Source organism: Syngnathus scovelli, chromosome 1, assembly GCF_024217435.2.
Source record: "Syngnathus scovelli strain Florida chromosome 1, RoL_Ssco_1.2, whole genome shotgun sequence".
NCBI classification, from domain to species: Eukaryota; Metazoa; Chordata; class Actinopteri; order Syngnathiformes; family Syngnathidae; genus Syngnathus; species Syngnathus scovelli.
The window spans coordinates 15,016,364-15,029,682 of record NC_090847.1 but is presented as its reverse complement, the minus strand read 5'-3'; the positions used below and the strand labels follow the sequence as shown (position 1 = coordinate 15,029,682).

The 13,319-nt window shown below is 41.9% G+C and overlaps 1 protein-coding gene across 7 annotated transcripts in view; it reads right to left on the bottom strand.

The window, feature by feature from the left end:
- Positions 1–13,319, bottom strand: part of lingo2 (leucine rich repeat and Ig domain containing 2) — a 189,258-nt gene that overhangs the window by 113,743 nt on the left and 62,196 nt on the right. For all 7 annotated transcript variants that reach the window (XR_011086169.1, XR_011086168.1, XR_011086166.1 and 4 more), the window contains one exon: positions 110–198. The gene's annotated coding sequence lies outside the window, so the exon portion shown is untranslated. The remainder of the gene's footprint in view (positions 1–109; positions 199–13,319) is intronic.

The following is a 13,319-nucleotide window of genomic DNA, read 5'->3' as shown; positions in this document are numbered from 1 at the left end:
TAAAAAAAGAGTCTTGTGATGTGCATATTTACATCATTGTCATATCAATAGAATAAACTTTAGCCTCTTGTGATTGAGTCAAACAACCAGGAACCACAAAATGGCGTACCTGCAAGGCTACCCGACGTCGACTTTTAGAGATGTCGATCCAAGACCAGGGCTTGCGTGGGATGCACCTCGCAGGTTGCTGACCGCAGGCTGAAATACAGAAGAAACCAATAAGAAGTGACGTGGTGAGAGAGCTCGCCCACTTGGACCAACCGAGGCGCCGCAAATGCGCCGCCATCCGGAATAAAACAATCCTGGAAGAAATGTCAGTCCAAGCGAGAGTGGATGACAAACGTGCAATTATCGCATGCCCGATTCGTTCATTTTTCCGCCTAAACGGCAAAACCGCATCAGCTCATTGTGCCAACTCTGGAATATGGAATGACAAGCAGGTGGGGAAGCTCCAGAAACAGCACTGTCTTGACTCTTAAACCTCCAGTTGTTGTTTTTTATTTTCTCTGCGATACACCCAAAAATATCATTGAGGGAATTCTTGCTGTATGATGAACCATTTCTTAAAAGTAAAATTGATCATCCAGCGGTGGCCATTTATCACTAAAAAGCTCAGTTTAGGTAATTTTTGATCAGGAAAATGAAAAAAGGTAGCGTTTTCTATTTTATCCATTCGTTTTGGAGAATGAAACAACGAACGCCTTGAAATACGCCCACTTTTAATGAGGAATGTGGCCACAATCTCTCCCTCCATGTCTGAGTAGGAGTTACAGGAGGGACCAATCACAATTTGTCCATTCAAAATCATTGTAGAGACATTGCTTATATGTCAGAATAACGGGGATCACCAGTCTCAAAATGTATGTGGGCATCTCTACTTAGGCCCACAAGACCACAAAACAATTCGCCTTCGAATGGCTGACTTAAAAGAGCAAGAAATGAGGAACCTCCCTGCAGCCATTTCTGGCTTTTTTCTGAATTGAATTGTTCATAGGTCGTTAGATATTAAATTTTAATTTGTAACAGTTAATTTGATTTATATTTTCCCCTGAAGTCCACAAAAGGGTTATTTCCTTGACCGCCTATCCGAAAAGAAAGTGTTTTAAGCAATAACACTTGGCTGAATGGTCGGCATTATCAGTGGAATTTGTGACTGAAGAATAACCGGCGACATAGCGATGACATAGCGACACGTGATGTTGACAAAACTGAGGAAATAACATTTGACATGTCCCTGCCACATTTTTTTCCGCCTCTGATGTCTCTGAGATTATCATCTGCAAACCTGTCAATGCCCCTATTGATTTTGTCTGGGGGACTTGGCCGCAAACACCTGGACAAACACCCTAAGTCTCAGAAAGTGTGATTAGATGGAAAAAGTAGAGGAAGAAAGTCCCGGAAAAATGATCCTGGGTTAATGTGACTTGCAATAAGTATTTATTACGTTCACTTGTCTCCATCGTTTAAGACAAATTTTGGACTTTAGAGTTTGCACTTCCCTAAAAGGGAAATAAATAAGTGATTTTAAATGATTATATTTTATGAAATGTTTGCATTTGACTCTTCTGTCATTGTTACATTTGTCAGTTTTTTTTTCCCATAAAAAGAAGACAAACTGCAGCTAAGCTTCGATTCTACGAGACTTTCTGTCTAATGCGGTTTGGTCATGGTCCCCAATTTTTTTGTCAGATTTTAAATGGTCGATATTGTAGAAATTGGAGTGCGAAAAGACAAGAGGCAGTTTCTACTTTTGACAACACAACGTCATGTCGTTCTTTTTCTCCTTCCGTGTTCCTCACTCCCGTCAACCCGTTGTGAATCTCTCTTAAAGTGACCGCAGCAATAACATAAAGCATTACCACAATAGAACAAACCCACCTGCAGTAAGCAGAGGCAGGGTAATGACAAAAACTACATGGTGAATTATTTCATATTAATATTTACCCAAAACAATGATGTTATTCCCCAAATGCAAACACATGGATCTTAGTTTCCCACTGCAATTTCTCGATTTCTTCTAAGACTTTCTAAATAACACACTGTCTGGGTTAGCGTGATTCCCAAATTCTGGACCCCAAAGTTTGCATAAAATCAAAGCTTATCTTTATTGATGAACCTCCCCAGAAGGAAAGGATTTGAGTCACTATAAAGTATTTGGGGCGCATTTGGAAATACACTCTGACCACACAGTGGTTCACAGAGACAGTTAAAGAAACTGAGTGTTGCTCAAATTTGCTATTTGGTAATTCAGAGTGCACCAAAACAGAGTACTGGTGCGTGCACAAGACGATCAAATTGGGGACACAGTACGACAAAGCTGGTTGCAATCGGAAATGAATGGGAGTGGAGAGCAACTTTACCTCTCTGAACACACTCACTGTAATGAGTGGCAAATTTTCGAACGTGCCCTTGGTTGGAACCTTTCAAAATGTTACAGTTGCAAGTTTCAGCGTTGATCGGCTATCATTTCGCTCTTGAAAACACAACAACTGATGTTGAAATATTGATTTGGCATTTTCCTATAACAAAAGTATTTTATTGTTGTGGATCAAATGTTTAGTTGAATCAACAACATCTTTGCTTCTTGCAGCTAATTAGTGCTAGTCATTTTTCCTCAATTGCTTTAGGTCACAATTAATCAAAGAATTCCACATAATCGACATAATCTTCTATACGGTTCTTCACAAAGGCAGCTGCTGATCCAGCGCCAGGAGTGATTTGAGCACAGTGCCACACAGCAGTTTGTGAGGCAGCTTAATTGAAAAATAGGCTTAATGAGGCTTCCCGGAGGATGGGAATCTGGGCCTCATAAATGGCTCAGGTAGAGGAAGACATGGTCAACAGGATCAAAGTACACTACAAGTCTCTGGCATGAGAGGGCTTAGCTGCTACATGATGTATTTGTTAATACTGTATTAGGTACGCTTAAAAGTCTTTAATTTTCTTAAAAACCGAAGGTGCACCTTTTAATAAGTCGTGCCTTTTGTGTGGACCGAATTCTAAAATCTGTAAATGTTGTTGTGTGGCTGCCACCACAGGGATGTAATATAGAAACCTAATGACCTAATCAGAGGACATTACGTTTTGCATAAAGTATGTAGACAATATGTAATACGTACAATATGTACCGCCATCAAAATTGATAAATATATATGGTTTGTGCAAAAAAAACAACAACATGAGGACTCTCTAAAATAGCATCAACAAAGAGACATTCTTACGAGGCACAATTCAAGCTTTCTGGAAAGCCGAGCTCATTGCTGAAGAGGACCGTGACAACGACGACACAATGACAAGAGGGAACTTGTCAAGTTTAATGGTGAATTTGCCCAACTGCTTAATTCAGATTAAGAAGATGAAAACTTTGATGGATTTGTGTATGAATATCGATTAACAATAATGTAAGTATAGTACACATGGTAAAACACTAGAATAAAGTACAACCGAACTCACTGTCTTGCTCCTGTAATGTCTTTTGTCGTTTGTTCTATTGTAGTAATGTTCTTAAATATTATAGATGGTACTCGTTGACAAGGGGCGAGTGAGTGTAACCTGAAGTTTTGAAACATAAATTCAACAAACAACACAAATAACTTAATGCGCTTGGCCATCGAATGAGCACTACACATTAAATTGCAATGCCACTAACCTCTCATGAACGCACCCTGGAAAAGGTCCAACTCCCCCCTCCAAAAAAAAACAAAACACTTCAAACACATTCGATGGGTCGTAAATTTCTTAAGAGCGCTCCACTCACAAATTGCGTTACATCACTCCATTCACGTTTTACCTTGTGGCTTGAATGCAAATGCAGTCTCCCAAAAATAAAATAAAGTGATGAGATGGTACTTTGTAAAAAAGGAGACAATTGGATGCAATTGGGAATGTGTGTGGGGGTTGAAAAAGTATATACTTCCTTTCCCATAGATGAGCAATGAGTATGCTACCATGAAAGGCTGCCATTTTAGAATCGTGAATTGAACTTTGAATTCAATACGGCAAGGACGACATTCACTGCAGCATGAATTTAGCATTATTGGAACTAAGCCTCGAGTGAGAGAGGCTTTATGAACAGAATTAAAAAGCCCTTTGTGATTTCCTTTTCTTTATCTGTGTCGCTTCAAACAGACTAGACAAGAAGCTAATTCAACACATGGCGGTGTGTGTTTCATATGCAAAGGGGGGGGGGGGGGGGACGACAGCAAGGGTAAGGAGAGACGGGGGAATTTGGTTCAAAAGGTCGTGTAAATGTCAGACAGGAGCCGGGACAAACTTTTCCTTGCAGGCGGCAGTGTAAACTTTGGATAAAACAGTGAGGGGAAGGGGGGGACAAAGGTTAAAAAAGGTGACAAGAAAGAAAAGTAAAACAATACAAGAAATGCTGGCACCAATCTAAATTAGAACTACGGAAATAATGACAAAGTCAAAGAAAGTCAAAGCAACAGGGACAAGGCAAGATTAATGATTTCTCAGCTGTGAAACACAAAACAAAGCAACACCGACAGTTTGCTGCGACAGCAGTAAGCCACAGTGGTTATTTCACCAGGTACACTTGAACGAAGATTCAGGGTATCCTACAAAGTAAATTTAGATTGGAACGATTATTTTGCAGTCCCCCAGTCCCCAACTCAAATGTGCTTGCGCCCTGGCAAGACTCTCATGTGCAACTGCCGCGTTTAAAGAAAATGAGAAGCGCCGCCTTGATTGGCCATGATCCATGTCGTTGTTTGTCTCTGTGTGCCCTGCGATTGGCTGGTAACCGGTTCAGGGTGTCCCCCGCCTACTGCCCAATGACGGATGGGATAGGCTCCAGCACGCCCATGACCCCCGTGGGGACAAAGCGGTACAGAAAATGGCTGGATGGATGGAATTTCATTTCCATCATTATAGTTATCAATTACTTTTAATTTATAAAGCACATTTAACATACAAGGAAAACCTGTTGTGCTTTCTACTGGTCAAAACTGGTATAGAACAAAAATGAATAGTGTAGACAACAAAAAAAGTTTCAATTAAAATCAGGAAAAAATGTGGTTAACAGTATACTGTATGACAAGATATGCAGACTACAACTACAAGCGAGTGTACTTTCTGTTCCACTCCTCTAAAAATATAGCTTGAGCTCCGAGTCCAGTCTCGACCAGAGCTTGAAGAACTGTGAGAATAAATCAGAATATGGAGTGTAATTGCCGATGGGGCAGCAGCAGTCGCTCGAACTGAGTAACCCCATGGATCTCTGATGTGACCTTCTCCTCCATCTAACACAATGGAGAGCAAAAAATACATGTATATTGGACATACGTAATTCAGCGATATCAGCATTGTGTTTTTGCCCTGTGCTCCCAACCAGTCAAAAATTTAATACTGTATCACAGACAATTACATTTGAAGCACTGTAATGAGCGGTTCCAGCAAATTGTCAATATTAAATAATTATTAGTTACATTTTTGTGGCAATGTTGTAGAAGAGCTACTGGCAGATGTACTAGTGGTAGTAGTAGCAAATTGGCAATATTAAATGATTATTAATAGTATTTTTGTGACAATGCTGTAGAAGAGGTCCTGGCAGAAGTAATAGTGGTAGTCATGGCAATAATACCGTAGCTACCACGACTACCACTATTACTGAGAGTAGTAGTAATTGTGGCGGTATTAGTAGTAAAAGGTGGTGGTAATAGTAGTAGGTGGGAGTCGGAGTGGTGGTAGTAGTGGTATGAGCAGTGGTGGTGTTGCTTGTGATGGTAGTCATGGTGGTATTGGTAATAATATGGTGGTGGTTCTGATATTTATCGTGGTGGTAGTACTAGCACTGGTGATTGTAGTAATGATGGTGTATGCAGTAGCCCTGGTGATAGTGGTAGCAATACTCGTTGTAATAGAAATTGGAGTAGTACTGCCAGTGGTAGTAGGAGTAGTCATGGGCACTAGGTAGCCCGTGAGAACAACATGAGTTGCCCGTGGGGCTGTTCTAAAAATAACTCACCAGTGATAGGACATTGTGATTTTCTAGGAATATTATAGAAATTATCTTAAAAATAAATAAAAATACGAACACTGGCAGAGATTTACACTGTGCAAAAACGTGTTAGCAGGAGTGGTCTTTTTAATAATATTCAAGTACAGGATGCAAATATTGTAAAGCAGAGGTCACCAAGGTGGTGCCAAACACTGGCAGAGATTTACACTATGCAAAAGAGTGTTGTAAATATTATTTATCATTAAACATGATCAGTGTCTGAAAATGAATATAATTGATTATTGATAGTAAAATACTAATTATTAAGACATTTTGAACAAATTTGTTAACTCATGTATCAAATTGATAGCCTTTTGCACTCATCAGTACACAAGAAGGAGCTCTCACTCTCAATAAAGTCGGTGTACCCCTGCTGTAATGACTAAAGATTATAGTAAAAGGATGTTTCGTAAATGCAGAGAGTCAAGTCAATGTCATAACTCACATCAGCGATCAATAGAGCAATATCAGCGTGAGCTGGATGGCTGATTAAACACAATCATATTGTTAGCCCTCAGGGTCGCATTTGATTGCTTTTAATAAAAGACAATAAGAAAGGCTCCTCAAGTAGCTCGTCATGAACATTTAGCGTGGCTAATGTTTTGCTCAAGGACACGTTGAATCTGCGTCTGTGGGCATGCACACTAGAACACAATTTTCATTTCTTCTACACACTGTTAGTATGTTAGAGTTGCATCAATTATCCGTCGATATAGCACTTGACTACAGGTCAAGATCTGCATCAGCATGAATCAAGAAAGTGCTATCTTGCTAACAGTAAATGCTAGCATAGCAAGTGTTTGCTAGACAGCATTTTAACAGTTCTCGCTAGGTATAAAGCAAGACTACATGGCAAGATATAATATAGAATCTGCATCAATCAATGTTAGTATTTGATGAATTTAGTGATCGAGTGCCCAGCTGCAGGGCAAGATGGAAAGTACTCATTAATCTGCCTGATTTTTTTGCATAATGTTACTATCTTAACACATGTTAGCATACCAACTGTTAGCATATTAGCATTGTATCAGTTCTCCTTCAGCAAAATATCAGACTATAGTGCAAAATGCAAAATTCTTATTGATTTCCTTTCACACTGATCTCTACTCATGTTGCTATCGTGCGTTATGTAAGCATAGCGTGGAAACATTTTAGCATTTTATCAATTTTTTTTAGAAACCATCCAGGCTGTGTTCAAATGTGTACACTATTTCCTGTTTTGTGTGCTATTAAGTGGTTAAGCTATTTTATAGGGGTATCCAAATGTGATCATGCATCATACCAGGTACGGTAGTTACGTGATATGGGACGAGAAGCAAGTAGAGGGGTGGGTGTTTGAATCGGCAAACATATTGAGGGACCGACTGTATAGTGCTATAAATGGTGGGGGACTATTTAGTGAATGAGGGGTTAGGCCGTTAGGGGATAAGAGTGGACATTTGGACACAGCCCCAGACTACAGGAGATAGAAATCCTAATTGATCTGCTTTAGCAGTTTCTCTCTTCATGTTGCTATCTTGTTACTATATATTAGTACACGGCGAGGATCATGTTAGTATTTTATCGCTTTTCATTAGGATGCCGTACCTACATGTTTTGGTTTCGTGTCATGCATTTTTTCTCTCTCTTTTTTTTTAAATTTATGCACACATGCATTATATATAGCAGAGGGTGATTAAGTGATTAAAAAATACTTGCACCCAAAGCTGAAACCCCCTGTCATACAAGAAATGAACAGATTAGGATTGACATCAGGAATCCCGATGTGATAGCATATGCCAACAAATCCAGATTTAATTGGACACTTCTTCCACAATGGGGCCGCCACAGTAAACAGTGATGTGCAAATAAGGCTAAAACAAGCTTGGGAAAACATCAGCAATGATGCATAAACAGAAAGAATGAGGGAAAGCAAGAAAGAATGAGAGAACGCAAGAAAGAATGAGACAAAGAAAGAGGGAAAGAAAGAAAGAAAGAAAGAAAGAAAGAAAGAAAGAAAGAAAGAAAGAAAGAAAGAAAGAAAGAAAGAAAGAAAGAAAGAAAGAGGGAAAGAAAGAAAGAAAGAGGGAAAGAAAGAAGGAAAGAAAGAGGGAAAGAAAGAAAGAAAGAAAGAAAGAAAGAAAGAAAGAAAGAAAGAAAGAAAGAAAGAAAGAAAGAAAGAAAGAAAGAAAGAAACTGTCGTTTCAGGATTAACTTTCCTTCTGCTCTCAACAGCCCATGTCTTAGCCCAATTTGTCCATCTCTTGGAAATGTGGAGCAGACTCATCACGTCTCCACGGTTTTTCCAAGCCAACTGGACGTGCTGTTGGCAGGAAATGGTCAGCGGCCAGGTGCTAAAGAGGGATCGCGTGCGATCAAAAAGGATTGTGTTGAGTCAAAATTATGGAAATAGCACGGCTGCATCACGAGGTGGCTTCGGAGAGCCTGGCCAAGCTCACAAGTGATTGCGGGGCAAAACTGAAACACTGACTCATGTATGGCGAGCCCCTGAGACAAAGTCGCAGTGATTGAAGTGCTCTGGAAGAAAAGAGTATGCCTATTATAGTGCTTATGAATCCTCTGGATGTTATGTAAGCCTGTGACGGACGAAATAAGAGCGTGCTGGATTAGAATAAAGAGTAGCCATTAAATATTACACTCTTTAAATTGTGAGTTAATCACTATGACCACCATCAATACTACAAACTACCGCTGCGACCATTACTACTACGACCATTATGACTTCTACTATCACTACTAACAACAATAGTGGCACTGGTACTGCACCTACCATCACCATCACACGACTACAAAGAGTAATACCACAAATACCACTGTTACTACTCTACTGACAACACCACCCCTTCCATCGTTATTACCACCAACACTACCAGCACGACTAATAGTCGGTAGATATGTGACCTTGGGTCTACTCTGACATAGACCTTATCTTTGGATTTCATCTATTCATCTATTGATATCTGCCACTATACTTCACTATATGCTTATAAGACCAGCAATAAATCGTCATGCAGGATTCTGAATGTTGACAAACAAGCGATTAATTTAACCATGTACTCACTATGAGGGCCCGTCATCAAGAGCTGAGCAAAGTGACCATAAACGTGTCCACACCTCACAATTTTCTATTTTTTTCATCACGTCTTCAGAGTCAGTCTATTGAAACTTCAATTTCATGGGTGCTGGCCATGGTGCTAATGGGATACTGGTCTGCCGACAATGAGAATTCCTTTGATAAATCCGACATATGTTATATAGCATATGATACCTGTACTTAATAGCCAAAGTAACAAAAACAGTGTATGAGTTGCATGCGTGTCACAGTGTAATGTGTTTACATGATGTCATGAGTTAGTCTTGGTCTTACCGCCATATGGTAAATATGGAACGCAAATTTTTTTGTTGCACTCGTTCTTCTGGTAGCCATGTTTTTCATATTCAACTTGATGAATGTGAACATCGACAAATGTGCTTGTATTTTTGCTTACAAGATCTGCCCAATTTTTTTTTTCTAAAAAGGTGCATATTTTCTGGGTCCTTAGGTGTCTCTAAGTACGAATACGCCGCGCTTTTTTGTTTATGACGTATCGTACACGAGATATGCGGGATCTATATATAGACTATGGGCTGATACGTGCACAAAAATCGGAGCATTCTGACTATTTACAAGTGTAACGTGATGTAATTTATTTGAATGTTCAGAGTTAGTTGTGTTTTACACGTAACAGCTGTCTGCAACATGAAAGGGACCATTTCCCAATTTTCAATGGGCATGCATGTGCAACGCCTCCAGTCAACAGCGGCCGTCTGTATGGGGTATGGGGACCAGTCGTAAGAAAATGCCGAAGTTTGTATGAACACAAGTTGGCTTTCATAGCCGTATTTATTGGCAACAAACTTTCTGGGAAAACGGTACAAAACCATGGTACAATAAACGCAGTGGACTGAAGATTGCGGTACCATAAACGCAGTGGATGGCCGTGATTTGTTCAGCCTTGCGCCGCCACTTCCGGTCAGAAAACGGATCAGTGCTTCTCACACATTCTGTTCCGGCTGATGGTAACTGCGGAAACACTTCATGCACAGTCCCACGCGGCACTTGGAGCACACACTGGATGGACGCGATTTGCAAGTCGGCAGTGCGCACTTTCGGCCTTGCTCCGCCACTTCTGGCCAGTGCTCCATGCCGTCGAAGCGTGAGTCATCGGCAACTGCGCACAGGCGTGGTCTGCCCACTCTCCGAGCTCGAGTGAGGCCTGGTGCTGCAAGCAGAGTTCGGGCCACCTCGCGTCGGAAGTCCAGCAGAGACATCCCGCAATGCTCATCCAGCCGGCGCAGCACCCATGCGTTGAAGATGGCCGCGTCCAGCATCCAGGTGAATATCGGCCACCACCACTTCTTCCGACGCATGTTGATGTGGTAGAGCCCGATGCTCTGGTCGGCGCGGTCCATGCCGCCCATGCTGCGGTTGTACAGCTGGACAACAAATCGCTGGTCCACTGCCGCCTTCTTCTTCTCCTTCGCTGACCAGCGTGACGCCTTCTGCAGAGGATGCTCGGCGGCGAGGGTGGAGGCGATGGTGACCACGGCGTTATCCTTCCACCGAGTGAGCGCAATCTTGTTTGCCGTGTCGTACACGACAGACACGGCACCACGCGGCTTGTTCTTCATAGCTTTCTGATCTGTGATCGGGCAGGAGCGCGGGATGCGGTTTTCTCGGATCGTCCCCGTGCAAGCGTAGCCCCGCCTGCGCAGCTCTGCAACTAGCGGGAGGCCGGTGAAATAGTTGTCGATGTAGACGCGTAGTGGAAGTGCACGCAAAGCATCGGGGAGGTCGTCCAGAAGTCGAAGGAGCGTGCCACCGCCCTTGCCGAACTTGCGTTCCACTTCAGAGGCATCTCCACTCGCCCCCTGGTAGATGTCAAAGCGGAGCAGGAAGCCGCTGGTCCCGCTGTTCAGGCACCAGGCCTTGAAGCCGAACCGCACCGGCTTGTTTCGGATTGCTTGATTGCATCCGTGTCTTCCAAAATATTCGATCATTGCCTCGTCCAGATCAACATTGCAGTCCATTGGATACACCTCCCCGAACCGAGCGTTGAGGATGTCCATCATGGGACGCAGCTTTGTCATCCGGTCGCTGAGGTTCAGGTGCGCGTTGTCGGCGCAGTGAATGTAGCGGATGAACCTGTTGCGTGATATGGCCCCAGCAACGAGGGCGCACTGGAGATCTTCACCTGTGCTCATCCAGCACCGATTTTGTACGCGTAGACGCCCATAGTCTATATATAGATGTTTTGCATAAAATAATACATGGAGGAAATACGTCAGGGCGAATCATCACAACAATCACATCAGTCAATAACCATTATATGATAGTTGTTCCCTAAAAGTTTCATGCCCCTATGTCGAGTCTTATCAATTTCCCGGAGCTTACCTTTGATCATGTTCCATCGTGAATCGCAACTGTCCGGCTTTGATCACCTAGCGCGACTGACTCATACACTGGGCAGATGGCGGCGATTCCGTTTGACAGGTGAAAGACTGGTTATAACCGGATATAACCGGCACGAATGTTGGTCGTCATTTGAGGGCGCCAGATGTTATGGAAATTGGAGCGTCTATATATAGACTATGGGCAGAAACGGTTAAAAACAGAAATTTGAAGGAAAAGATGAAATATACTGGCAAAGGTCTAATAATTCAATAAATGTGAGGATTTCATTTTGTTACTAAATCCTAATGGGACGGTTCATTAGCAATTAAAAAGGATAGCAAATAATACATGGGCTATGGGCAGAGGAGGTCAGTGCAACAAAGGCATTTGCTGATAGATAATTTAGATTTGACCAGATACTTCTGTCCCTTTTAATTGACAACAGCCTGCGTGACTCAAGGTTATAACTGTGTATTGACAGTGAAAATAAGTGAGCAGGGTTGGTTCAATTCTGTCGGATGCACTAAATGTCACTTAGGAGAAAGGGCTTTATCATTATGACACAGGAGGTGTTCGCACTTGTTCATTTGCCCGTTGTCCTTGCTGGAAATCAATGTTTTTATTGCCTCGAGCGACAGAACGCCTTTGGCTACATGCTGAAAATGTATCAATTTCAACAAGCAATAATAACCACACGTACTATACAAGGACAGAAAGCATACATTGCGGACCGGTCAATGTTTTGTAGTTATATCATTGTTTACCATAACTGTAAACTGGATCTCTTATAGTATGCTTTATTCCAAATGTCCAGTGATGGTACAGAGGAACATGTTAATCATTTGCTAAGGTGTTCAGGTCGTTGTTTGAACTGAATCCCACTTCTGACATCAATGTGCAGCTGCAACTTCACTTCCTTTCATCCACAGCTATAAGGGACATGATTTCGATCTGAGGAAATCCTGGTCTGTGCGATTTTCTATTTATGTTTATCACAATTATGCCACTTGAATGCTAATCCACCCTGAGCAAGCGTGCAAGGACTCTAAAATGTATGGGTGCACCAACATCAGCATCAAAGGACATAAGCACAGGGGCGCCAACTGTGGAGGAGACCATTAGCGACAATGATGTTGGGTATTTAACATGAGCTCCAAACTTCTGTCATTTGAGGCTAAATACACATCAAAATGTCAGCACTTTCATTCAATTGGCTGCACGTTGACGAAACGTCGTAGTCATTTAGAGGGGGATCCCAGCTGTGACAAATGCAATCTCTTAAGCTTGACCTTTCCTCACGGACGATCTTAAGCAACTCCAGCCAACCGTAGAATGATATACTACAGAAAAAAAATGTCAGTGTGGAAGATGACCCTAATTCATTTCCTGATGTGTCTGCTGTTCTTTTGTTCTGAACTATTTGAGCAGAGATGCGGTTCAGACGAGGGATGTATTGATTGCAACACAGTCAAGGTTCTTTGATTTAGCAATGTGGAAATCAATCTGGGGAGGGCCCAACAAAGATCAGCACACTATTTGCATTCATTATTTTCGTGGAGCACCGGCAAAACGTTGCTATTACATAAGGTCGGTTTGGTCAAACCTTCCTGTAAAGTCACGTTAACTGCAACTAAAGGGGATGTATTTAGGAAACGGGATATTTTTATTAAGTATTTACGCATATCGATCCTAAACGTGCAACGAAATTTGTTCTTCACTTGTGCAAGAAACAACACAGATTGGTAATTTACACCTGTCGTCACCTGTTTTACCCGGTCTATCTGCCGTTGTCACTGGTGGACCGACAACTCACTGTAACTTTTAAACACTGACACCCTGAACTAGATTGCCAGCCAATCGCAGGGCACA